General features: G+C 47.3%; 1 protein-coding gene and 1 long non-coding RNA gene across 2 annotated transcripts in view; one reads left to right on the top strand and one right to left on the bottom strand.

Annotated features, from left to right (window-relative positions):
- The window catches only part of LOC119971776, a 37,657-nt gene extending 30,925 nt beyond the window's left edge, over positions 1–6,732 (bottom strand). The window contains exon 1 of the long non-coding RNA XR_005461910.1: positions 5,672–6,732. This is a non-coding gene — a long non-coding RNA (uncharacterized LOC119971776). The remainder of the gene's footprint in view (positions 1–5,671) is intronic.
- Positions 1–25,071, top strand: part of LOC119971775 (doublecortin domain-containing protein 1-like) — a 695,221-nt gene that overhangs the window by 207,190 nt on the left and 462,960 nt on the right. The gene's annotated exons all lie outside the window — the stretch shown is intronic.

Genomic DNA, 25,071 nt, shown 5'->3' on the forward strand with positions numbered 1-25,071 from the left:
GAGATTTAGTGAACCCTATTGACCTCAAGTAAATAAATGTAAGTGCGTATTCTGCCAGTAATGCTGAGGATTTGCAATGTGCTCTTTTATATGATGTTGACATTCAAAGCAATAGCCAGTGCTTTAAAGTATATTAACTATATAGGTATATACTAAGTAAGAGACTGCTATTTTGCAATACACAATTTACGTCTAGTTTGAATGCTGTGAAAAATATATATCTTGTCAGTTCATGAGTCCAATTAATGGCTTTTATTAGTGAGAAGTGCATCAAAATGAAGCAATAGATTAATTATTTTATCTCAATTTAGTCCATAGTTATAAAATATAAAAATTAACTGCAAAATTTTGCAAAATCTTTTTTGGTGGTCCACAGAATTCTAAAGTATGTCATTAAACTATTTGAATTTACACAGGTATACATGCTGTCAAATTAGTGCAGAAATTTTGAGTGTGGGAGAGGAGTGGGGGAGGGGTGGGTGGGGTTGTCACAATAATGGAAGTGTGGGTTTGACAGTTCTGCCTGAACAGCTCCAACACCCACAGGTATTATTCATGTGACAACAATCACAAAGCGTCCCCTTGTCAAAATGAGGGGCATGCTGGCCAGAGCGTTCCATCTTCACCTGACACGCCGCCTATTTTGTCGCAGTCTTGCAGTGCTTTCCTCTCACATCTGAAACTCCCACACTTCATTTTGAGGGTGGGGTGATGAGTGGACAGAGATATGGTTGATTTTGCAGATTTCCAACTGCTTTTGTCTTTACCATAGGATAAGAGAAAGACCTTTTGTAGGACATGTTGTGTTTTTTTTGCTCCTTCAATGGTGTTTTCTTTGACTGTCAGTATGAAATATGGATGATAAAATGAATCCTTTTAATCACTCTTAGTCTCTCTGCGCTTATTTGTTTGTGCACTCTCTCCTCTCACACTCTGTAGAATGTTAAATATACTATAGTAAAATAGCCCCCTCATATCACTGATCTTTAACAGATTACATTCTTTAGATCCCTTGTGTTCTTATCTCTATCAATGTGTACTCGTCCCTTTCTTTATATTGTTGAGTATGTATTTTTGTAGTGCCTAATCCTGTAGTTTGCAAAATGTCTTTACGATTAGTTGAAATGTCACTGAACAGCAAAGTCACAAAATATTTAATCCAACATTACTGATAGCAGTGAAACTTGATGTCAAAAGTAATAAAAGTCAACAAAAAACATTCACCCTTGGTTTTTGAGAATAACAATCTCAACTTTAGACAGATTTAATAGTATATTATCAGTCTTACATTTTGTATTCTATGAGGAACTTTATTAGTATTTCATATCGCATTTAACCCTTTGAATCTAGTGAAGGATATCAATAATTTTCACTCGATGATGGTTAATAAAAATGCAGCCCTTGATACTTTAGAGAATAAATAAAATAATATAACAAATTAAACATCAATCGTAACTGTCTTCAATGGTATTAGATTGTACATTTTTGTTGGATAGATTCTGCCGCAAATAGTTAATCAGCAGATCCTCTTTTATGTATCTTCTGCCTTTACATATGCCCAACTGTTTGAACAACTTGTTTAAATTCTGAGTTTCTTTTTGGAAAATAAAGTTGCACGCTGTGTGCACTTTAAACTGAAGCGCTTTAAAGAAGGAGTGACATGGAATTAGACCCAGACCTTCTGCAAATGCTTCTGCTTCATGTCACTTCACATTATTTTGAACTTGTTCATGAATCCTAGAGGGAATCAAAGCTTGATCCGCTCCCTTCTGAATCTACATAATTCTGTGTGACGGCCCAGTCAAGAGGTGTCTCCCCGTGATATTTAAGTCCTCGCGTACCCACAAATGTGTTAACCCTTAAAAGGCATTCAGTGAACATGATGCACATTGTTAGTCGGCTTGTTTATCTCACAGTTATTAATGAAGGACAAATTTGGGAATGTACGTAATATTGTAATATAGTTCAAAAGGAATGCTTTCTCAAAAATCAAGTTCTGTTGAAACTTTATTAAAAAATAGGTTTTCGGCCAGCATTTTGGGATAAAGGTGCCTACCCACTCCCCTTCCTCCCCACCCAGAAAATAAAAATGCTGGACTAGATAGCGACAACCATATCTCATGAAAAAATATATTTTTAAAAATTCATCTCCGGTTTTTATCTCACATACAGACCAATGATGTGGTGACAGGAATTACTTTTACTTCTGAGCTCTGTATGTGTACAATGTATATGTGGATAAACACACACTCACAATAGATTAGCATTTCTATTTAAAAAGCAACAACAGTATACAGTGGCAAGCTCTCGGGCCTGAAAGTTTTCAATCTAAAGATGATTAGATTTTGTTAAACATCTTTGAAACACCTTGAGCCCTGTCAATGAGAAATATTTTTGAGGCTCCAGACTCCAGCAGCAAATGACTCAATCTGAGTTTATTTCACTCTCCAATTTCTGAGGGACAAAAATGTCTTGTGGCATGCCAAAATATATGCTGCAACTTATTACTGCTATGCACTTTTTTCTGGTACCCTTTTTTAAAAAATGGTTCATTGTTGTAAAGTTATTGAAAATATCAAGTGAACTGTATGATATTTCTGGATACTTATGTTACCGTTATATTCAACCACCAAGGAATTCCTGTATAATTTTAATAATTAAATGAAATATTATGTCATGTGTTTATGTGTATCTATGCTCAAAAGTATGACTCAAATTATTTTTTTAAATGTCACTAAATTACATGTACTGTTTCTATGCATATTTGTGTGATTAATAGTGATCCTTAAAATGTGATACCGTTACTACATCATGTGTAAAGGTATACTTAGATGAAGCAACATTTAGTTTGGAAACTTATTATGGGGTAAGATTACTGTTGGTAAATACCTTCATATAAACACTTGGCTTGCTTGTATCAAATTTCTCTCCCTGCTATTTTAATAGAGGGCTAACCTGTTTATTTCAAACTAGCTAAAGTCTTCTCGAAAACAGTAAAGAGAATGCACTGCTGTAGAAGCACATTAAGTGTTTGTATGCCAATGTTTATCCAATGACTTCTAAATGTTATGACTATATAGTTTGCCTATTGAGGAATGGAAACTCCACTTCTAAATATTAGTATTGATCATTTGGGTTGCATGGCCTATTTCTGTGCTGATACTTTATTTAAATCCCATATTTAATTAATGCTGACTCGGAGTTCTAAAAACAGGTTCAAAAATCAGTGATTTAATAATTTTTAAATAGCAAAGCAATTACATTAAAAGCAAAATACTGCAGATGCAGGAAACCTGAATTAAAAACAGAAAATGCGAGATAAACTCATCAGGTCTGGCAGCATCTGTGGTGGGAGAAACATAGTTAACATTTCAAGTCCATATTCATACAGGCTCGAAACGTTAACTGTTTCTCTCTGCACAGATGCTGCCAGACCTGCCGAGTGTATCTAATTATCATGTTTGTTCCTATTCACAGTGCAAACGTTCAGGTAGAATTGTATTATAATGGATACAGATTCCTGTCGGGCTGGGCCATTTTTCATAAGGAATGTTTTTTGGGCAGATCTGTTCTTCATCACGAGGCTGGAAATGGCTGCTGTTGCGATTAGACAAAAATTTTACACATTTTCACAACATTCCCTGTTTTAATGGGAATGTTAACATGCTTAATTAAATGATGAACTGACTTACAGAAGAGTGCCATACGAAATGTGCCAAGGGTCCAATCGCTCATATCAACTATTTTCCTGACCATTGCATAATAACCACAAATGATCAGATAATGAATTGTTAAAAATTTACATTTATTCTGATGCCATTGACGGAACGTATGTGGAGGCAATTTTTTGTGTTCTCCTGCCTGGGAGGTAATCTGGCAGAGTGCATTGCCCACTCTATATGGAACCCTAGATTCATTCCATTCACTTCACTGGAATGACAATCGAGCAGGTTCCATGAAGGGCAGTCAATCTTTTCGACCAGATTACCACCCAGGCAGCGAAGGTGAAAATCTAACCCAGAGCTGCTAGTGGCAAAATGCTAATCTTGTAGAAAAGCATTGCAAATCTTTGAATGTAGGTGATGCCTGTAAAGTCCACACAATATCTGAAAGTAGTCATTTTAATTGATCGGTGTTCAATGAAATGCTGAGTGAAATCTGCAGATACATCAACCCCTGTTAAGTTATTCAGGGTGTTTAAAATGTGATAGTCAGAACTTAATAGTGTGCAGAAAATTGTACTAGAATAGAAATGTAGGTTTACTAGAATATTATTGGATCAGTGATGCTGTAATATGAATACTGAAATTGGTTATACAAAAGGCTGCTTTATGCAATCATAATGGAGGCTCGAACCCATAAACTACCTTTACAGTAGTAGAGAGAAAACTTTGCTAAATAACACATGGAACTTTATGCCGCAATGTTTTAGCAAGCAGGAAAAACAGGAAGAATTTGAGAGGAAATACAAAATGAACTGCCTTTACCTGCCCTATTTTTGAATTCAGATTAAATTTTTAGCTGTTGGGTTTTGATTTTCAGAATTCCTGAAAATCTGTACCCCTTAGCTTATTAGTATTAATAATCTCTTGCAGCACACGTTTATATGATTTAAGCTTATTCTTTATAAGATTCAGCGTGAATAATAAATTACATGCCAAAGCTGAATTTATGAACTTTACATTTCTTTATAAAGATCAACATGGCCAAATTTAAAAGATATCTATCAGCTTATTAAGTAATGATGAAAACTTCACTGTCATTATTAAAACTTTCAGCAAGTCCAACATCCTATTAAAAATCTGTTTTTCTTTGTACTGAACATGGAAAATAATGCAATATTTTCAAAAAATTTATTTACTATCTTATATTATCACAAAACATCCTTTTGAAATTGTGAAACCCACAACAGAATTTTGCAATTGAATTTGTGGATAAATTTGTTTCATTTAACATATAGTAAAAACCTATGTACAATTGCTGCATTGCAAATTTATGAGATCAAATCTTTGGCAGTACAACTTCAGGACAGTTGATTTAGCCTCAAAACAAGATGCCAGAAGATATATTTTACTTTTATATCATATCTAAAGGTGCATTATGTGCAACAGATGTCACAACAAAATGTTACCGCTGAGTTACTCTCAGGTTCACTTATTTTGCTCGAAAAATCCAAAGAAAGGGAAGTTGTCATTTTTGGTCTCCAACTAAAACCTCCTTTTCTTTAGTGAGTTTCTTGTCCTCCCCCACACCCCCTCACCTCCCATGTAACCGTGTCTCGCTACCCACCCATCCAGCAATTAGTGCACATACACAGCATCCAGCACTCTGAAGAGTGGCATTAGCAATGTTGTCACAGTTAAGTTTAATGAAGGGTGAACAGTGGCTGGGTACAAGGCCATGGCATGCTTTGAGGAAATGACAGGGCATCCAGGATCCCGAACCATTAGCTTTTGTCAAAAATAAAGGAGAAAGAGATCCCCATCTTTATATTAGGACAGGCTCGGCTTTTCTTTCTTTGAAAAGGGTCAAAATTTCTTCTGTCGTTTGGTATGCTTTTAAAAAGACAATTCAGCCATTGGAAAGCTGTCTTTTGATCGTTTTCAGAATTTTTAGCTATTTACTAAATATTTGCTTTAAAATTAATCCCTCAAAGCAATTTTTTACCTACCTTTTTGACACATTGGTATTAGTACTTTTTAAAAAGCATTCTCTGCAGAGACACTGTCCCACAAATCTTCATCACCGTGGCCTGTTGTCCTGCATTAATGTATATGTGCATTCAGAGCGCCGCTTCATATATTCATCGTTGCCTCTTTCCTTTCCTTCTTCGCATTACCTTTCCTGTTTTTTCCTTCTTTGCTCTCTGCTCTCCTTGCTTTCACAACGATCACCAGGAACATCTTCTTCATCCCAACTACTGAATGCTCAGAATCTACTTCCTTCTGTTATTATCTCTTCCATCACATTGTTTAAAGCCACTGCCCACCACAATCTGTGTGAAAAATCTCTAACTACTGGCATCCAGTAATTATGTGATAGCATTAAATACAAGGTAGATATTCTGTGATGTGGAAAAAGGCAATATGTTCATGTAGAATTAAAGCATAATTGAGGATTTGCTTTGCAGTTATTTGATGCCATACTAAACCAAAGCATTTTTTGAAAATATTCATTTTACAACTGTAAATATATGTAATTCATATATTATAGATAAAAAGCGTTTTTAGACAGCTGAATTCTGGTAAATTTTAGTTAATTAAGAAGTGTAATGCTAGGTTTTGGTATTTATATACTGAAGTTAAATAGGACTGGTATTGAATAGATACAGCATCATAGAAATTCTCACAATAAAGTTTGATCACTGGGGGACACAATTTATGCTTGCTCCAAGATTTTGTATGAATCAGATATTCCTTATAATAGGAGTGAACTCATACATTAGTATTCAATGTCTTATCCTAGTTATTTTTGTCATGTAGAATTCATTGTATCTGTAGTTCACAACTTCCCAGTTCAACATTATTATACATAGTCTTTTAAGGACTGGACTGAGTAACTGTTCGGGAAGATATACCTATCTATTGCAGGAAAAAAAACTCTAGGTCATCCGAATATATATGTCTTGCTTGTACTGTTCAATTTAATTCCCAATTAAGATAATTTGAAGTTCTGTTGCATTATTTCAGAATGCTATGCTGTTCTAAATCTTGATGAATACCCCTGGCTTAGGTAGGGGTTCCATTAATTTCAGGTAAAAAAATAACCAGTTGACCAATCTTTGCAGTTGATTTAGAAATGTGGAACTCTTTCTGCAATTAAATCAGCCTGAGGCAAAATAAGGAAAGCAAATATGAACAATAAAATGAAGCAAAAACAGATAGATGTTTAGAATGTATTGCTGTCAGTAAATGGTTAGGTATATTTTTAAAAATCACACCTCTCAGATGTTCCAAAATACCTCATATATGGAAAGTTACTTTGAAGTGCATACTCTGTTGTTATGTAGGGCAACAGATTTAATGATCTGAGCATTATTGGTTCATGGTTCATTTTTGAATCAGCTATTTTATACCAGGCTATGAATTGTAAATAATAAAAGTATTGGAGAAGCGGTTAAGAGAATATTGCCAGCCGAGATCTGTCACACTGTGCAGCTATAGTAAAATATAAGTCATTCGAATACATACCATTTTTTGACTACAAAATTTAGTTTATGTGCCCGACAGCGCTTTAGGAAAAAATAGCAATTGTAATTCAGTCTCAATAGATGGTTCTGAAGCAAATTGGTCTCATTGTTATACATCAGGATTTGCCCTTCTTCCAGGCATTTCTAGTGGGCAGAAATTCTCATTAGCATCAAAACAAAACGTGTGTGAATTCTGTTACCTATTTATGTGCTTTTACAGTAAGAATTCTATTTTTCAAACGATCTCCTGCTAAGTTTTCACAATCCATTAATTCTTGGATCAACATCAGAAGGAATGTCAGACCAAACTGAAATTCCTGTAAGACACAGATGTCAGGATCAAAAGTCAGAGACATTCTGAAAACAGCAGGGAAGCATGCTTGCTAGACCTTAATCGTAACAATTAGTATCTGCCATGTGACAATCCCCTTTCCATTTATATTTCTGTAAGCCCAAGCATGCTGAAAAGCCACAATGTGCATTTTCTTCAGTTGAACTAAAATTGTATTTACTGGTGGGCTAATGACTGCCCTTTGAGTTATACCAGTGATTTCCACTTCAATGTCAATATTGTATCGGTGCCATGATAAAGTTATTTCTTCACCCATTATTGGCTGGTCATGGTATTTGTTGTGCGAACCATATTGAGTTCCTGTTTATCACAATCATGTGGGCAGTCAATTGTGGCAATATTTGCTACGTTGAAATGACTTGACTACATCTCCCAGGCAATCACCATGGTTTTGTCCACTTCTCTGCTTTAAAAGCAAATACAAACCTGTGCACAACTCAACACTTCAGCTCAAGAACGTAGCAAGTTGAGGAACAAATTATTTTTTTGTTTGCATTTCTAAAATTGACAGTGGGGGGAGGCAGTGACGTACTGGTATTATCAATGGACTTGTAATCCAGAGACCCAGGGTAATCCTCTGGGGATCAGTGTTCAAATAATCCCACCACAGCAGATAGTAACATTTCAATTCAGTAAAACAAAATCTGGAGTTAAAGGTAAAGGTCTAATGATAACTATGAAACCATTGTTGATTGTTCTAAAAACCCATCTGGTTCACTAATGTAGTTTAAGGGAAGGAAATCTGCTGCCTTTACCTGGTTTGGCCTACATGTGACTCCAGATCCACTGCAGCTACCCAGTTGAAGGGCAATAGGGATGGGTACTAAATGCTGGCCCAGGCAGCGACACTCAGGTCCCATGAGCGAACAAAAACATAAACTTCTTATACGTAGAGGCTACTTTCCACATTGCTAGGTGCATAAACATTGAGAAAATAAATTGCTCTGGGATGTTTCCTCCATTCATTACAGTACAGAAATCTGCTAATAATACTATTGCATTATAATATTGTTTGCTCATGCAAAAAGCTACATCAATGACCATGAGCGAGATTCTCCTGTACCCGGAGGGGCTGGGGGTCCCAGCGGGACGGAGTAGCGTGAACCACCTCAAAGGTGCGGAATCCTCCGCACCTTCAGGGGCCAGGCCCGCTCCAGAGTGGTTGGCGCCCCGCCAGCCGGCGGGACAGGGGCCTGGCGCCACGCCAACTGGTGCCGAAGGGCCTCGGCCGGCCGGCGCGAGTCGTCGCATGCACGGAAGCGCCAGTGCGTGCTGGCATCATCCCAGCGTATACGCAGAGGGATTCACTTCCTCACCGGGAATGGCAGATGACCACGGCCTCTGGTACAGAAGGAATAGAGTGCCCCCATAGCACAGGCCCGCCCGTGGATTGGTGGGCCCGACCACAGGCCAGGCCACCGTGGGGACACCTCCCGGGGCCAGATCCCCCCACGACCCCCCAAGAACCCCGGAGCCTGCCTGCGCCGCCAGGTCCCGCCGGTAAGGGACCAACTCTAATTTACACCGGCGGGACCGGCATAGAATGGGCGTGACTTCGGCCCATCATGGACCGGAGAATCCGGACAGCCCCAGGGCCCATTGAGTGGCGCCGGATCCCGCCTATCTCTGAGGCAGGCCGCGCGACTCACGCTGGGCTGGTTTTTGGGGGGCGGGAGTATTGGGACGACGGTGGGGGCAGGATTCACGCCGACCCCCGGTGATTCTCCCACCCGGCAGGGTGTCAGAGAATCCAGCCCATCATGTGTTTAAGGATCTAAGTCGAGTGAAGGGACAATGTGAAGTTTGGGCACGAGTAATGTAAGAAGGCTTTTGCCAAAATATTGGATCTACATAACACATTAATGATGTGGGGACGGGATTCTCCTAAATCCTGGCCAAGTGTTGCCGCTGGTGTAAACACCGGAGTGGTGTACGCCGGCATCAACAGGCCTCCTGGCCCAGCAATTCACCGTTTTTTAGGGGGCTAGCATGACGCCGGAGTGCTGTGCGCCCAAAATGTGGCCGTGCATGGCCGGCACCGGTCCGCGCATGCGCGCCACAGCCGGAGCGGGTCCACACATGTGTGCAACGCCCGTCTCCACGCTGGCGCTGAGCAATATGTCGGGGACCTAATAGCGGGCCTGCGCGGAAGGAGGTAGGCCCCCTCCAGATCATGGTCGCCCACCGATCGGAAGCCCACAATCACGGGCCTGGACTCCGTGGAGGCCCCCCCGGAGTCAGATCCCTCCACCTCCCCACCAGGGCGTCCACAGCGACCGCGGGTCCGAGCTCCCGCCGGGTTGTACCAGGTTTGAACCACGCCGGCGGGACTCGGCGGAACTCGCTGGGAGTTCAGCCCATCACCTGCGGAGAATCTGCACAGGAGCCTATTTCAGCGGCCCCCGACCGATGCCGCAGCGACCGTGCGGGCACGATTGGCGCCGATTCTCCGGCAACCAGAGAATCGCCGGCCTGGTGTCGGAACGGCGTGGCAGGAATTTCCCGCGCCACCGCCGAGTCTCTGACCCGTCGCGGGCTCAGAGTATCCCGGCCGGGTTCTTTAAAATGGATTTTAGACTGGCCAACAACATGACTTAATGGGCATGATTTTACCAGCCTTGGTGGTGGGTTAGTAAGTAAGGAGTGGTTGAGAAAATTGTGTGAAGCCGTGTCTGGATGGTATCCCTATTTGCAGAACTCAGCAGTGGGATGAGATAGGGAGCGGCTGCCTGCTGAAGTGTCTTTCTTCTGAGGCATGGGAAGGCTGGCTGCCCTTAGGGCCATCAGAGCTGGAGGCTCTATCCTCAAAGGAGGGTGCTGTAAGCAAGGAGGGCTGCCCCTGTGGCTTCCATAGACTATATGGAAGGGACTGCCTACTGGGCTCCTCTGAATTTTATTTTATTTTTTCTGTCCGAAGGTGCCTCCAAGTTGCCCTCGATCTCTGACTTGTCTCAGAAGTACCCGCCTCTCTTGGCGGGGTCCAGGGCTCCGGAGCTGGTAGGCCCTCTGATACGCCCGTTACTTCTGGTGCCTGTCTGCCTTCTTTAATTGGACAATGAGCCCAGAGGCAACCAGTTTGGAAGGTGCCTTTGAGAAAATTGCAGAACTGATCCCACAGTCAGCACATGCAGCCTTCGGACCCCCATTTCATCTCGACATCGGGATCTTGAAGTCTGTCATAATATCCACTCATGTATATAATGAGATGCAGACAGGCAGTGATTGACACACAGGATGACCAATGAACACACAACACAGAACAACCAATCACCAGACAGGACACCACCACTATAAAGCCCAATAAGACTCTCCCTCCCTCAGGACACAGCTACTGAGACAGTCAGAGTGCACAAGTTAGTGAGCACTATCACCATGTGGTAGTGAGTATGTCTGGTCAAGCCAGTAAGAGGTCATCAGTTGGATTAGCAGAGTGTTAACCCACAGCTGAACATGTACAGCAGTCCATAGTTAATTAAAACAGTGCTGGATCATCTCCTGTGTCAGACGTTTGTTTCTAGTTTCCCTGCATCCAGTTTTTTTCTACATAGAATTTACAGTGCAGAAGGAGGTCATTGGGCCCATGAAGTCTGCACCAGCCCTTGGAAAGAGCACGCTACCCAAGCCCACACCCCCACCCTATCCTCATAACCCAGTAACCCCACCCAACACTGAGGGCAGTTTTGGACACTAAGGGCAATTTATCATGGCCATTCCACCTAACCTGCACATCTTTGGACTGTGGGAGGAAACCGGAGCACCCGGAGGAAACCCACGCACACACGGGGAGAACGTGCAGACTCCGCACAGACAGCGTCCCAAGCCAGGAATCGAACCTGGGACCCTGGAGCTGTTAAACCGTTGTGCTAACCACTATGCTATCGTGCTACAGTTGCAGTCAACGTCGAACCAATCTGCCTAACACATCAAAGTCTACGGGAAATTTCAGTTCAATGAATTCACCTATGGATCAGGCATCCTGAACCAGCTCAAACTGATGCTTTGAAGATATCCCAACACTACTGGTTATAAGGGAACTTTAGGCAGTAGATTTGGACAATCCCAAACTATTTCCTAATGGACACAGGTTCAGAGATGAAAACCATCCATAGTTTGGCACTAGACTGCTAGTTTTATTGTGGAGAGGCCATAAAGATTGCTGGTTTAGGAACTAGAGAAATGAGCAATGTTTTTCTGAGGATAACGTTAAAGATAATGTGGCAGGCAGCACGGTGGCACAGTGGTTAGCATTGCTGCCTACGGCGCCGAGGACCCGGGTTCGAATCCCGGCCCTGGGTCACTGTCCGTGTGGAGTTTGCACATTCTCCACGTGTCTGCGTGGGTTTCGCCCCCACAACCCAAAAAGATTTGCAGGTTAGGTGAATTGGCCATGCTAAATTGCCCCTTAATTGGAAAAAATAATCGGGTACTCTAAATTTAAATAAAAAAATAAAAAAAAGATAATGTGACAGAGCAGAGGTACCTGAGGTTTCTTGATACTGACAAAGCAATGGCCTTCATCAATTTGATGTACATAATTAGTCCCATTAACCCACAATGAATATTAAAACCAACAAATTAAGTTCTTGGGCTGTTAACATGCCATCAACACCCATTTAATAAATTGCTATGTTGAACCAGCAGTAAGATCTGACTAATATGACTGAGCCATGATCAGCAACGTGAGTGCAGGAGATATTTATCACATCAAACTTCTGGCCATGATGTGTATTCCATTTAAAACTATTGTAGTATCGTTTTCAGCTGGAAAAAGGAGATTTATTTGGATAACTGTGATGCGCCAGTGGAGAATTGAGTCTTTACTTCCACAGACATATCAGTGCCTTTGCGCCATCAGATATTGGTAACGGGGACTGTAAAGTCCATTCATTCTTCTTTTGTGAGTGTTGAGATTGAACAATCATTCCTGGGTGTTATGTGTGATTTTTGTTTCCACAAGTGATCCTTCTATAAATGCCTGAGCAAAAAAACTTGTTGTTCACCTTTCCCTGGAGATTACATGGCTGCAGAAGTCTGGAAAATGTCTAGTCATGATGCTCCAGGTATCATGAGTGTAAGTTCATGTGTCTTATGACTATCCCTGTAAAGTGGAGATGAAAATTATGTCACACAATTATGTGTGAGTATAGCGAATAAATAATATGAAGACAAAAATTACTGCAGGCATTGTTAGGATTCATATTTTCTCTCTACTATTTTAATTGAGGTACTGATTTGATCTGTTGATATATCTGATCTAAACGGTTATCAGTTGAAAATGAAAATCGCTTATTGTCATGAGTAGGCTTCAATTAAGTTACTGTGAAAAGCCCCTAGTCGCCACATTCCGGCGCCTGTCCGGGGAGGCTGGTACGGGAATCGAACCGTGCTGCTGGCCTGCTTTGTCTGCTTTAAAAGCCAGCGATTTAGCCCAGTGAGCTAAATGTTGAGGCTGGTCGAAGCTCCTCTTTCCCCTATTTTAGTGAGGAGTTGACCCAACAGCGGGTTTGGCACAGGCAGGTTAACATTGCCGCCAACTCTGAGCTCTACTCTGTGGTGATGTGAATGCTTCTCTCATTTCTGAAATAAGCTCGTATAATTTTAATTTATATTGTTCTGTAAAAATGAGTGCTATGAATAGATGTAAGAAAATAATTTGGGTTTTTATAATCCTTCACATCTTCAAGATGTTCTGAAGCACTTCATGGATAATGAAAGGCAAACTATAATCACTTGTATCGGCAAATATAACAGCCACTTGGCACCCTGCAAGTCCCCACGACCGGTATTTAGATAAATGACCAGCTAATCTTCTTTGCTGACGTTAGTTGAAGGATGAATGTTGGCCGAGGCACAAAAAGTAAAGCATCCACCTAAAAAGACAGGCAGTGACTTGGTTTCATGTTTCTCAAAGACAGCACCAATGATGATGCAGCACTCCTTCCTCAGCCTAGTTTGTGTTATGGCATGTTTCATGAGAAGGAGGGTAATATATTGCTTCGAACAGGAATGCTATAAGAGGAATACATTTTTTAAATATGATCACAAGCCCAAGGAAGGTTAAGAAGGTTCACGCCAATCAGTTACTTTGAAATTGAGTCACTTTTGTTATCTGGTCACAGCACAATCCCCAAAATAGCAATTGGGGTGAATGATTTCTGTGTTTGGTATTTTGTGGTGCTGGATTGGGGAGCAATATTGACCAGGACACTAGGATTATTCCTCCTCTCTTCTCAGAATGATGCTTTGGGGTCTATTATATCCACCTGCAAAGGTAGGGAGAAGATCAATTTGACAATATTTCCAAAAATATAGGACTTCTTCAGAAATCTTACTGATGATTACCTGCTGAAATTTTAGAGTAAGACTTAAACCCACAGCTTACTGGCAAAATGAAAGTGATGCTGTCCACAGAGCAACATAGGGCAGATTTTAACTACTCCCTCTCCCTGCCACCACTGGATTGGGCTAGAAGGTAGTGAAGGTGGGGGTAGCCACATAACTGGGTAGGAAGGTACTGGGTAGAAAGATCTTCATCTTGTCAACTCCACCCTGGTTGTGTCGGGTGGGGAAGGATTAACTAATGGCCACTTAATTGCCACATCCGATCACCACGAGTGTTGGCAGGGTTGTACATGATGTGCGGAGGCCTCCAGATGTACACTGGCGGACTCCCTGTGGGCTTAAGGTGACCATTCAGATTGGGCACCATTTGCTCCTCGGAGGCAAGGACGGTTCCTTTTTTGGGGCCACCCTCTGCCCTCCACAATGACCCGCCCTCGGACCATTCTCACTGTGGCCTGCCGGACTGCTCCAGTGAGCTCGCCCCAATTACTTATCTCCTGGACTGTCCTTTACTCTGGCCAAGGTGCAGTCCCAAAAGTGGCCACTGCACCCAGTGTTGCTATGAACACGAAAGAGCTCCTGGCCCTCTGATTGGGTGGCAGCACTTGGAGGCATGGGCCGGGATTCTCCGCATTCCCGGCCAAGTGCTGACGCCGATGTCAACGGGCCTCCAGGCCCAGTCATTCTCCCCTTCTTCGGGGGCTAGCACGGTGCCAGATTGCTGTGCGCTGCTCTGGCGCCGAAAGCCGGCCCTACACAGCAGGTGCGGGTCAGCGCATGCGTGCCACGGCCGGCGCGGGTCCGCGCAAGCATGCCATGACCGGCATGAATCCGCGCATGTGTGCCACGGCCGTCTCCGCGCTGGCTTTTGGGCAACATGGCGGAGCCCCACAGGGGTCTGGCATGGAGGAACATAAGCCCTCCCCCCCGGAATGAGCGCACCCGCCGATCGGTTGCCCCCGATCACAGGCCTGGCCACCGTGGAGGCCCCCCCCAGAGTCGCCCCCCCCAACCAGGACGGCACCCGCAGCCAGAACGCCGAGGTCCCGCTGGGTAGGACCATATGCGAACAACGCCGGCGGGACTCGCCGGAACTCGCCGTGCATGCGGCCTGTCAAGAGCAGAGAATCGGCGCAGGGGGTGCTTTCAATAGCCCTTCACCGGCGCCACGGCGAATGCACCGGCGCGATTGCCGCCAATTCTCCGGCGGCCCGGCGTCGGAGCATCGTGGCAGGATTCACGCGCCCCCTCGCCGATTCTCCGACCCGGCACGGGCTAGGAGAATCCCGCCCACGATCTTCACCTTTAAAATCCCAGGACTCTTTTGTCAAACAGATAACTGCCTGATCGACCTTTAATCTGAAAATAGTCACGGCAGGCTTGCCACTGGCTGTCCAGCCGGTGGGAGGGCCCATCAATGTGGCCATTAAATTCAGCTCATAGTTGATGATAAGTTATGAAAGCATAAATATAATAATGACTCTTTGCCCCCTATTACTAATAATTATGCTATTTAATTTGAGTTAAAAGCAAGGCACAGAACTCCTGAAAGGTGAATTTGGTCGAATTGTTGTGCCAAATCTACTGGACTGCTTTGTCGAAGCACAACCCATCTGTGGTGTGCGAGCTGCACATTAGTCAGCGTGTGTCTGTGGGATTTTTTTAATGCATAATTATTGGGGAGGAGGGTATATTTTGTGTTTGGTGCCTGGCACAAGGATGTGACATGAGAGAGGCGATAGCTGGCAACAGAGCAGTGCTGTTGGGCATCGATGCAAGGTGTCTCATGCTGTTGTCTAGGAGATTAATTTACCAGCTGTTCTGAGGAAGCATCCCGGTCTGTGCCACGCAATAAATTTCACATGGCAGTTGAGAGTGAAACCATCTTCTTTATCCAATATAAAATTAATCAAAAGTCCACTTTCAGGAAGGCAATGTGAATGTTGTCTTTGTCACCGATTGCAAGGTTTTTTTTCTCTGGTCAGTTCTGGGCTTTTCAAAGTTTTCCGAACATTCAGATATCTAAAATTTCACACAGCTTAACCCCATTTGTACAAAGATTCAGAATGTGCCTACCCATCATTGTCCAGGCATCACATCTTGCAGGAATCACAACTAGCCAATGTTACAAAAAAAAGGAGTGAGAAATCGAGAAAGGAAACCCCAGTCATTTCCTGCTGTTTTTTTTCTGACCTTGAGATAACCTGGCGAGGTTGTTGAGATAATAAGGAGAGAAGCCAATTCGCTGCCAATCTTAGGAAGCAACAATAATTAGCCTCTTATTGACCTCCAAGTGCTTTTCCACAGGAAGTACCTGAACGGTGGTCTTATAAAGGTTAACAGCTAAACACTGCAACCATGCAGCAGACCCCAAACTACCTATGAGCAACACTACAGGACATCAACTAGAGTGTAATATATCCAAACTCAATAATAGCATTCATAATTTATATGTTTTTATTATGTTTCTCTTCATTCATTTCGTTGTCCTATTTCCCCCTCAAATCTCCTCCTTCCCCAAGCCAAAACATCTGTCCATGACTTAATTCAAATTGAGAAAGTAATAATTTTATAAATTCACAAATTAGCAAATCTCTGGTTTTTAATGACAGTGTTTTCAGATATTTGCACCCTCCTAATTACAAATGCCAAAAAAATGAAATTTTATTTCGTAGTTACTAATATCTGATAATATACATAAGCCCTGGACTGTCTTGTAGACAAAATTAGTGGTATCGTATTTCAGCCATATGTGACATACTTATAATTTTTGTGTTGTACGTTAAGTAAAAGCAACTGAAATCTTAAAAAAGGACAAATATAAATATCTGAAGGTTTGCTAAATTCAACAGTAACATCTTCCGTTAGTAATTAAACGGTCATAAAGCACATTTCTATAGGGAAATAAACTTCAAAGCCATGATGACAAGCGTTGAATTACATATTCAGGAAAAATACTATGGCCATTCTTTTTTTAAGTACCACATGCTGAATTTACCTTTTACAGATATTTTCTTGTGGAATTCAGTAATAAAATAAAGCAGTTCGAATGAGTGGGAAACGAATTCCATTGATTGCCACTTTAGTGACATGAGTTGAATTGCCTTAATGGTTCTTAAGATTCTTCAATGAAAGAACTTGTGGCACAACAGTTACAGAGACCCTTCAGTTGGGACTAAAGACCACTTAGCATTTAATAGGTTGATTGATATACTTGTGGTACAATGCATTTGCCAGTAAAAAGCAAGGCAAGATAAACAGCACTTTGTCCTCTAATCCTTTATGTGATCCACTGTTTAATTTCTTACACTTTAGCCATCAAAATACAGTGTGACTCTTGGATTTAAAGGACATAATTGCATGTTTGCAAGAAATAAGACATTTCATGTACTAGTTATATTTGTTTATCTTGTTTAAATTTACTCTCCATATATATCTTGTGAATGCTCCATTATCAACTAAATAAATCAAAAGGTTTTCAAAATGAATTCCAGTTAACCCTGTTCTACTTTGTGCAGTTGAAAATTTTCAGTTGGGCAATGAGGCTGACATAAGGATCTGCTGGAGCACATTTTGACTGGGCCGAATCTTCCATTCTGGAGGCAAGTCTGGTGACGGGTGGGAAATTTGGCGTGATTCCCGCAGGACAGCGGGACAGTCGAACACGCGCAATCTTCTGCTGTTCAGCTCAAGGCTCTGGTCAGACCCCATTTGGAATATTGTGAACAGTTTTGGGCCCCGTATCTAAGGAAGGATGTGCTGGCCTTGTCCAGAGGAGGTTCACAAGAATGATCCCGGGAATGAAGGGTTTGTCATATGAGGACCGGTTGAGGACCTTGGGCCTGTCCTCGATAGAGTTTAGAATCTGAGAGGGGATCTCGTTGAAAATTACAGGTTACTGCAAGGCCTAGTTAGAGTGGACGTAGATAAGATGTTTCCATTAGTAGAAGAGACTGGAACCTGAGGGCACAGCCTCAGACTGAAGGAATTATCCTTTAAAACTGAGATGAGGAGGAATTACTTCAGCCAGAAAGTGGTGAATCTGTGGAACCCATTGCCGCAGAAGGCTGACGCCAAATCACTGTGTTTTTATGACAGAGATAGATATGTTCATGATTAATAAGAGGATTAGGGGTTAAGGGGGGAGAAGACAGGAGAATGGGGATCAGAAACATATCAGGTATGATCAAATGGCGGAGCAGACTCGATGGGCCGAATGGCCTAATTCTGCTCCTAGATCATGGTTTTGGTCTGCCTTCCACCTCTTGTACCACTTAGTTCCGTCAAGTAAGAGCTCTTCTTAGAATTTTGAATAATTAATTTATGCTTCAGCAATTCTTTAGCTGTGGTCCAAAACTCGGTTCTTTATTCAAGCAGGTTTCTACAAAATCATGGGGCGCGATTCTCCGCACTCACGCCGCTTCGGAGAATAGGGGGCCGCGCATATTTTCACGGCGACGCAGGTCCGACGCCCTCCCGCTATTCTCCGAACCCCGCACAAACTACATGTCGGCATTCTCGGCAAAGGCCTCGAAAGCCCCCCCCGACACGACCAGAATCGCTACTTATTGGCCCCTCGCTATTCTCCGGCCCGGATGGGCCGAAGTCCCGACGTCATCACGCAATGTTTTCACGTCGGCCAACACACCTGCTTTTCAAGTTTGTCAACCAGTCGTGCTGGCTGACGAGAGCTTCGAGTAGGTGAGCGCATCGCTCAGCGCACCGCTCAGTGCACTGCTGGAGTCTGGCCATAACGGGGAAGGCATCCCCGAGAACGGGAGGGGGTCCAGAGCGGGGGGGAGTGGGGGAGACTGAGGGGGGAGTGGGGGAGACTGAGGGGGGGAGTGGGGGAGACGGAGGGGGGAGTGGGGGAGACGGAGAGGGGAGTGGGGGAGACGGAGGGGGGAGTGGGGGAGACGGGGGGGAGTGGGGGAGATGGAGGGGGGAGTGGGGGAGACTGAGGGGGGAGTGGGGGAGACTGAGGGGGGAAGTGGGGGAGACGGAGGGGGGAGTGGGGGAGACGGAGGGGGAGGTGGGGGAGACTGAGGGGGGGAGTGGGGGAGACGGAGGGGGGAGTGGGGGAGACTGAGGGGGGGAGTGGGGGAGACGGAGGGGGGAGTGGGGGAGACTGAGGGGGAAGTGGGGGAGACGGAGGGGGGAAGTGGGGGAGACTGAGGGGGGAAGTGGGGGAGACGGAGGGGTGAGTGGGGGAGACTGAAGGGAGAGTGGGGGAGACTGAGGGGGGAGTGGGGGAGACGGAGGGGGGAGTGGGGGAGACGGAGGGGGGAGTGTGGGAGACTGAGGGGGGAGTGGGGGAGACGGAGGGGGGAGTGGGGGAGACTGAGGGGGGAGTGGGGGAGACAGAGGGGGGAGTGGGGGAGACGGAGGGGGGAGTGGGGGAGACGGGGGGGGAGTGGGAGTGGGGGGGGGGTAGGGAGAGAGTGAGCGAGTGACCCGTCCAACCCCGGTTACAAAATGTCTGCCACCATGCCATGGCGTGCCGGTCACGAGGACACGGCCGCTGGTTGCCCTGTGGCTTACGGCCACAGGCCACTGACGCACCGGTGAAGAGGACGTAGTTAACTGCCCGTTGGACGCAGAAAGTGACCAGGGGTTAGGCTGCCCGCGTGTCAGCAGCGCGACCAGGCCACCGGGACACACAGGTATCCCGTGGCAGGCGGCTGCCGAGGTGTCGACTAACCTCCGTCTAACATGTCCCGTTTCTCTGCCCCCCACCACCCTTCTGTAGGTTAGCACGATGTCTGCGAACAGAACGGCTATGTTCTGCGCAGTGGTTGGGGCTGCTGCACTGCATTTTGAGATGCAGCAGTATCCACAGCCACAACCCGCAGTGGATGCAGGGCCAGCTGCAGCAGCAGAGGGAAGGGCCAAGGAGTTGCCAGTCGTCGAGCAGCATGGGGAGGAGGAGGAGGAGGAGGAAGAGGAAGAGGAGAGAGTGAGGGTGCAGCCACGGCGCCAGAGGCGACGACCAGGGCTGAGGGTGTACCGTGTCCGGATCTCTTTCCTAACAATGACGGACATCACCTGCAGGAGGAGACTCCGGCTGAGTAGGCGGACGGTGATACATATCTGTCACCTCGTGGCGCACCTCGCCCCACGTGGAACGGTGGGAGGACACGTGATCCCGGTTGCCATCAAGGTGACGGTCGCTCTTAACTTCTATGCGACCGGCTCCTTCCAGACTCCGAGCGGGGACCTCTCCGGGATCTCCCAGTCATCGGTCCACAGGTGTATCCGGGATGTGACCGACGCCCTCTATGCCATCGCCGATCGCTACATCACCTTTCCCGAGGACCGAGCAACTCAAGACTCACGAGCTCGTGGATTTGCCAGCGTGGCCGAGATACCGAGGGTGCAGGGGGCAATCGATTGTGTTCACGTCCCCATGCGCCCGCCTGCAGGGGACAGGGAGGTATTCACAAACAGGAGGGGGACATACTCCATGAATATCCAAGTGGTATGCGACCCCCACATGACGTTCATGAACGTCTGTGCAAGGTTCCCAGGGAGTGTGCATGACTCCTACATACTGGCGCAGTCGTACATCCCTGCGATGTTTGAGGGACGTCCCCCCCGGCTGAGGGGCTGGTTGCTAGGCGACAGGGGTTATCCGCTGAGGTCTTGGCTGATGACGCCTATACGGAGGCCTCAGACCAATGCGGAAACCCGATACAACGAGGCCCATGCAGCAACCAGGGGTGTGGTGGAGCGCTGCCTTAGCCTCCTGAAGATGAGATTCAGGTGCCTGGACCGCTCCGGAGGGGCCCTGCAGTACCAGGCCGAAAGGGTCGCTCGCATTGTTGTGGTCTGCTGTGCGCTGCACAACATCGCGATGCAGAGGGGAGATGACCTGCTGCAGGAGGCGGAGGGAGAAGCCAGTGGCAGTGGTGCCAGCACAGAGGAGGAGGAGGAGGAGAGGGAGGAGGACGAGGAGGAGGAGGCTGGCGGAGTGGCGGGCGCAGCACGCAGACACGACCCAGGTGCTGGTGATGTCCAGGAGGCGGCACGACGGACCCGGCGAGGACGGCGGGCACGCAACGCCTTGGTGGCAGCACGGTTCACGCATCGTAGGGTCCAGACAGTATGGCACAACATCGATAGCTGTGTCAGCGGGTGTGATCAGTGCCATGTGGAATGATGACAGCCCGCTCTGCGAAGAGCTGTGAGCTCAGAATCGTTAGAGAGAGTCTGACCCATGGCAATAGCTGAACCATCCACCTTGGTGGCCGCTGAGATCGTCGCGGACACTCCATCACTTGCCCGCGTGGGCTAGCTGTGGGAGGGGGGGGGGGGGGGGGGCATACCCGGCACCGAAGTTTCACCGCTCGTCAACCCCAGCGACACTCGGTCACCATCACGATTCCTGTGGCTGTGGAACAATCACACGGTATTACAAGTAAGGTGGAACAGTGCGTTTAATGTGAACAAAAATTTACAGGTGCCCTAGCCCCTGCAACTAAACTGTGCCCTTCACCCGTGCCAACTTACTCAGTGTCTCTCTTTGTTGCCTTACGGGCCCTACCACTACGTCTAAGTGATTCCCCAGATGATACAGCAGGAGTGGAGGAGGACTGCTGCGAATCGCCCCCCTCGACTCGTTTCTCCTTGGCCAAGCGTTTCCTGGGGCGACCCGGCCTTGATGGGCCAGGCTGCTCTGCGGGCGTCTCGGGTGACGTTGTGCCACCCTGCTCTGCCTGCTGCCCACCCGATGCACCAGGGATGGGACGGGGGGAGGCCGAGAATTCCGGGACGTCCCGTGATGGAGTTAATGGGACGGGCCCCGAAACCTCCTCCACCCTCGGGGAGCCCGGTGGCCCCCGGGCCTCACTTTGGGACAGAGGTGTGAGTGGGGAGGTTCCCTGACGCGCCACCGACACCTGGCGCTGCCAGTCCTGGAGGCCTGCAACGGTATCCACCAGGATCCGAAGGTTTGCAGAGACGGAGTCCAGGGAGTTAGACATTCCCGCCAGGGACTGTGCGATCTCAACCTGTGAGTGCACGACACCATCCAGCACATGTGTCAGGCGGTTGATGCTCTCTGCGACTGACTGCTGGGACTGTGCCATCGACTTCTGGGACTGTGCCATCAACTGCTGTGACTGTGCCATGGCGTGCTGCGACTGGGCCATGACCTGCTGAGACTTGGCCAAGGCCCGCAGCGCGCCGGCAATGTCGTGTAGGCTCTGGCGCATTGCTGCCTGTGAGAGGGCAACCCTGTCCAGGGCCGAGGATGACGCGTGCACATTAACCCCAACGTCTTGCATAACCTGACCCATTGCCTCCACCGCGGATGCCACCCGTGCGGTGTCGGCCTGGGTTGCTGCCATGAGCGGCACCACTCCCTGCTCGTGGACGCGGTTCGACTCCTCTAACAGCGTCTGCAGAGTCTGGAAGACAGCCCTCATCCCGTCATTGTGTCCCTGGGTTTCCTGATGCATCGGCTGTGCGGGTGGGTTGAGAAAGTTTAGGAACTTGGAAAACGTCTGGGAGCCAGCTGCATGCTGGGCCTGGCCTGGCCTCCGCCAGTCCGGGCCCTCGGCTGCTCCGTCCTCCACCTGCTGTACCTGCTCAGCTGTGATGTGCGACCCAGACTGTGACCCAGGAGCCTCATCACTAAATAGGCCAACCGGGGTGAGTGTCTCTGGGATGGTGGATGGTGTGGGAGATAGCTGTGCCGCAAGCTCGAGGTTGTCTTGGGTTGACGCCTCCTCTATGTCATCGGCCCGCTGAGAGGCCGCAGGGCGTTGGCGGGCCATTTCTCTCTCTGGCTGTGTCGCCGCCCTCTGGGCGTCCTGCTCCACAGATTCGGTTGGGGAGGATGGGACTCCCCGCTGATCGGGCACCCTCTGTTGTGCGGCCCTGGGTGAGGTGGGGGCAGATGCCTGTGTCCGCCTGGAGCCAGGCGGCCCTGGTCGTTCGGCATCACGTCCTAGGGAAGAGAACGAAACGGGTTATTTAGATTCGCTCGGCCGGGCGCTGGACGGTCCCAGTGGGCAGGGTGTGAAGGGACAAAGGATGGGGGAGGTGTCCAAGTGGGCAGGGTGTGTGAAGGGACAGAGGATGGGGGAGGTGTCCAAGTGGGCAGGGTGTGTGAAGGGACAGAGGATGGGGGAGGTGTCCAAGTGGGCAGAGTGTGTGAAGGGACAGAGGATGGGGGAGGTGTCCAAGTGGGCAGGGTTTGTGAAGGGACAGAGGATAGGGGAGGTGTCCAAGTGGGCAGGGTGTGTGAAGGGACAGAGGATGGGGGGGGGGGGGGGGGGGGGGGCTGTTTGTCATGCAGGGTTGTCTCACTTGTTGCAGCTCCGCCAACCTCGCATTGCGCGATCTCCCGGGTGGCAGATCTCCCAACAAGGTCCAGTGCCCTCTGCTCAAACGTGGTGAGGGGGTGCAGGATGGGCGAACCCCCTCCAGTCTTGTTCCGCTCATGGGTGTTGTGAGCGGACTTGGCCTGTTGGGGGAGGGGACATAGGTAGATCATTACAATACGGCAGGTATCAGCAGTCCGTTCAGATACTGGCACAGTTTGAGGGTCAAGTTGTAATAAGACCATTGCATCTCTCCACGGGGGCCAGAGCGCTGGGTCTGTGACAACTTTGTGAACCACCCTCAACTCACTGCCCCAATCCCCCTCCACCCCCCGTGCCAGGGGCGGGGGGGGGGGGGGGAAGGGGGGGGGGGGAGGTGGGTGATTAAGGAAAGGGGGGAGGGATGGTTGTCACCCGGGGCACTCTCTTGGCACTTACCCTGGCAGCCCTGGTGAGGTCGTGTATCTTCTTCCGACATTGGTCTGCAGAGCGAGGGGTCTGCCCCACAGCACTGACGGCAGCAGCCACCTCACGCCAGGTCTGGCGCACCGCGCTGGCAGGGTGGCGATGCCCTCTACGCGGGCAGATGATGCCCCTCCTCTGCTCGATTGATTCGAGCAGCGTCTCCACGTCAGCCTCAACAAATCGCGGGGCTGCTCTCCTGAGCTCCGACATCCTGGCCTAGTTTCTGTGCTCGCCCGCGCCTTTGTACGGCGTCGGGCGGCGTCACGTGGGCGTGGTCGTAGCGTTGCCGCGTTCCGGCGTCATCGCGCACGTGATTGATGCGGCCCCGTTCCTAGCCCATTTCCCGGACGTGAATACCTCGGGAAATAGGCTGTGTCGGGCCGTCGCAAAAGTCGGCCGTTTTCACGGCCGACTTCGCGATTTTCCGCGGGTGCGGAGAATCGCGCCCATGGTCTTATGGTCTTATTAATTTAATTATGCATCAGCAAGGAACTTCGTGCATCTCGTGGTGAGGTAGGCAGGAAGTCACCTGGCTCACCAATACCTCATGGGGTATATTTAAACAATGCCATATTTAACTCTCACCCAGAAAACCACCCACTCAGTGTAGGCCAAAAAACTTGCCATGACTCCTCCAGAGTCCTTGCGGCCACATCTCGGACTGGAGAAGTTGGCAGATGTAAACAACCGCATCCCAGGATATATAAAGACACCTCCGGCATTGCCTTTCACTCATCTCGCCGTCTCGCTGTCGGGCCAATGCAGTGTACTTTTTCATCAGCAACCTGACCTTCTTGAGGTTCTGTTGCATCTTGCTACGCAGGCCCTTGTTGCTTCTGTCCCTATGTCAACCTGCGATGGGCCTTTCTCCTCATCTGGATGAGGGCCATTATCAAGGCAAGCTTGCCTGCAGCCTTTACCATCAGTGCTTCAGTGGATATGTGAACAAATTCAAGTGAGCATGTCCTTCACAGATTGCCCTCCATCTCGAGGACAGCATGCCAGTGCTATACCCCTCACTGGCCTCTGTCGAGACATGGCAACCCCATATCATACCTTCTAGGTAAAGGACATGCAGGAGGACCAGATATGTGTGTTATTTCCATTGACACATGAATGTGTATGGAGACATTGCTGTTTGACCAAGGCCATAGGAGTATAGAATCATAGAATCCCTCCAGTGCGGACCACCCAATATCACCATTCCTCTCCCCTCTATCACCCTTGAACATCCCACCGTTATCCTGGACCCTAACAGGGTACAACCCCACAGTCCTTTCCTACCTCAGAGCCGACACCTATTGCCATTCCCATGCCTACTCTGACCCTACCGTCTCCTGTCATTTGAACCACCAGTCTTGACCACTTCTGTGACCCCACTGATGAGACCTTCACAT

The sequence above is a fragment of the Scyliorhinus canicula genome, chromosome 9, assembly GCF_902713615.1.
Source record: "Scyliorhinus canicula chromosome 9, sScyCan1.1, whole genome shotgun sequence".
In the NCBI taxonomy this organism is placed as follows: domain Eukaryota; kingdom Metazoa; phylum Chordata; class Chondrichthyes; order Carcharhiniformes; family Scyliorhinidae; genus Scyliorhinus; species Scyliorhinus canicula.